Genomic DNA, 3,443 nt, shown 5'->3' on the forward strand with positions numbered 1-3,443 from the left:
ACTCGTACCTACACACACACACACACACACACACACACACACACACACACACACACACACACACACCACACACACACACACACACACACACACACACAGAGAGACAGAGACAGAGACAGAGACAGAGAGAGAGAGAGAGAGAGAGAGAGAGAGAGAGAGAGAGAGAGAGAGAGAGAGAGAGAGAGAGAACAGAAAGGCAGACAGGGGGAGACTGATAACTAGTGTGAAAGTATTTCGCCAAAGGAGGACTGACCAGCCGTCCCGTTATTCGTGTCATGTGCCTCACTCGCGAGTTAACAAAAAAACGACCAACATACACGTGTTTAAATCGGTATATAAATGTGTGTGAGTGTGTATTTGAGTGAATAAATAGTGAATGAAATACCTGGTGGCCGATGAAAGTTGTCCTCGAGGCTAAATGTCCCAAAGCAACTGAGAAACAGGATCTTTACCGAGGTGAAGTTTCAGCAGCTGGAACCTCCCACTGCTGTGTGTGTGTGTGTGTGTGTGTGTGTGTGTGTGTGTGTGTGTGTGTGTGTATGCGCGTGCTCTGGAACCGCCCACTGTAGCAGGGAGGGGGTCAGTTGATATGAGGTCCGGGGCAAAAATGTACAGTAGCCTATACGTCATTAGTATTATTTATTTTTTTGAAAAGACAAAATATATATTTTTTTTCTAAATAGTAAAAATATATAAAAAATATTTTATATATATCAATTTTTTTTCAAAACACAAAATATATCGAATATAATTATAAATTATGAAAAGTAATACAGAAAATATAATTTTTTTACTATCTGTTTTTATTATTATTTATTTTCTGTTTTATTTTATTTCATTTTAGAGCCACAGAACACATGAACAACAGTCTTAAACATCGATCATTACATTCACAAAAGAAATAGTCTGCCCATGTGAAGGTATAAACACCATAGATAGTAGCCTATATAAAAAAAAACATCACATGATATACACGTTTGAGGAGTTTTTAGATGTATTTTTTTTTTCATTTTTCATTTAACTTTTATTTATCCTCGAGAGACCAATTGAGGGGTGACCCTCATTTACAATGATGTCGAGTTCAAAGCAAATTCAAAGGAAAAACAACAATACATAAGCAATATTCAATGCAAAAACATCAAATAGCCTACACAACAACAGGTGAAGAGAAAAAAAACCCAATTGAAACATTTACATAGTGGTGAAGAGTGGCAGCAATTAAAATTAAATGGGTGAAAGTACAATATAGTCTAATTAAAACAGTTACAGGTAGAGTTTGGCAGATTTAAGATAGTTTGTTTAAATTGGTTAAAAGATATGAAGGTATTTAGTTTAATTTGTTGCTGTAAGTTGTTCCAGGAGTCGGGGGTATATCTCTTTAATATTTGCTTTGTTGGGTAGATTACATTTTAAACTTTAAAAATTGTTGGGCCATGTGTCAAATGTCTAAAAAATTAAAATAAACAACAACATAAACGCATATTTTTTTTCCTGCGCTTTTGTTGCGTGTCAGTGACGCTCCTTCGCCCAGTCCGCCATGTTTGTAGTTTTCTTGCAGTTTGTTTTGTAGTCTTTAGTCAGTCGTAGCACCATGGCGGCGGAGCCCACTGTCCGCGTATCCGGGATAGTTTTATCTTCTCTCATGTTTCAACATTTAAACAGCGACTCAGACGTGGTAAGGAAATACATTTATAACATTATTAATCTGATTTAAAATCCATATATTTTTAAAATGGAGTCTGTGCTAGAGGAAGAGCCGTTGGTTCAAACGTTTTTCAGCGGGAAACGAGACAACAAGACGACAATAACAAACTTTTAAATGGACTATTTCTTGATTTAATTGTGAAGTTTTGAAGGTTTTAGTCAAAGGAAAAGGATTTGTGAAGCTAATATTCCTAGCAAGGCGTTTCTACAACTTTATTTAACCACGCTAACAGTTTTAACGGTCATACGCCAGACTCCGTTGAAAAATCTTTAAATTTAAAAATGAAATCCACTATAGATACGTATTTATAAGTCGTGGCGTATGACTGAATACATTTCTTAAGTTATTAAGGTATTTTAGTTCATTCGGCGTATGTTTAATCTCGCAAAATACACCAAATTGTGTTCAAAATGCTCAAATGTAACATGAAATCTGTAATGTAAATGTACCATCTAACAACGGTTCATTTGGTACTTAGGTTAGGACGGACCAGACTTCGTTCATAAATCCACACATTTAACATAGAATCAGTTACCGAGAAGTATTATAAGTTGTAACATATGATTGATTACATTTTTAAAGTCATTAATGTCTGTTAATTAATTCGGCAAATGTATAATCACACAAGAGTTAATTTAACAGTTTCGACACCAAACTGTTAAAAAAATCCTCGAGTTTTACATGAAATCAATTAAAAATAATTCTACATTATAGGGGAAGGTGGGGTGATTTGTGCAACTTTTTACTCAAAGTGATTTTAAAGTGAGGCCTTGACAGTTATGTCTCCAACTCAAATATGTACATATATTTCAGGATGTTGTGCATCCCTGGCAATAAAAACTTTGGATCTGGAATAAACTGTTTAAGAAATATAGCTTTCGGAAAAAAAGTTGTCTTGTCGCACAAATCACCCCACGTAGTCACCATCATCATCTTTCTGGCCATCTGAACTCTCATAAGTGGTGTCGTTAAGTGGAGTTGAGATGTCACTCTCTTCTGAGCTACTGTAGACAATCACTTTCTTTTGGTGACCAGCGTATACAGCCATGCCACTGGCACAACTCTCAGAAATGTACTTTTGCACTAGTTGCTCCGTGCTTGTGGAACCAACTGCCACCTGACAAATGTGATTCCCCTACATTTCTGCCTTTAAATCAAGGCTCAAAACCCATATGTACACCCTGGCTTTTCCTCCCCATTAACTATCTTACCTCTGCACTACTATCTGTGTTTATGTGGATGTATGGGCTTTACGTCTTTTATTTTGGTTATTGTTATTGTACCTTCATTGTTTACCTACTGAATGCACTATGTACAGCACTTTGGACAGTGCAAACTGTCATAAATGTGCTTTTCTAAATACATTTTACTTACTTACTTACTTATAACTCACCCAGGCCCTTGCGCACAAATTCACCCCATCCCCAGAATTTTGGATAATAGGCATGATGCAGCAATTTAGGGTTGACATTGTGCTAACTATATAGACTCAAAGTGTAGCATACCAAAGCACTAAAACATGTGTCAAATGTTTTCAAACGTGTCCTATAATTGTTCAGACACAATAATCAAAAAACCTTGATCATGGAAATTTTACTTTGAAAGGCAAAACACAGTTTTTTGAGCTTAAATGTGCTTATATCTTATTCCTTGTGTCTCCCTTCTTTACAGGATGAGTCAAATGGATGGCTCTTCTTAAATATGTGGTCACATTTCCAATTTCTTCCACGGTTTTCTA

This window comes from Ammodytes marinus (genome assembly GCF_949987685.1).
Source record: "Ammodytes marinus genome assembly, contig: scaffold_32, whole genome shotgun sequence".
NCBI classification, from domain to species: Eukaryota; Metazoa; Chordata; class Actinopteri; order Uranoscopiformes; family Ammodytidae; genus Ammodytes; species Ammodytes marinus.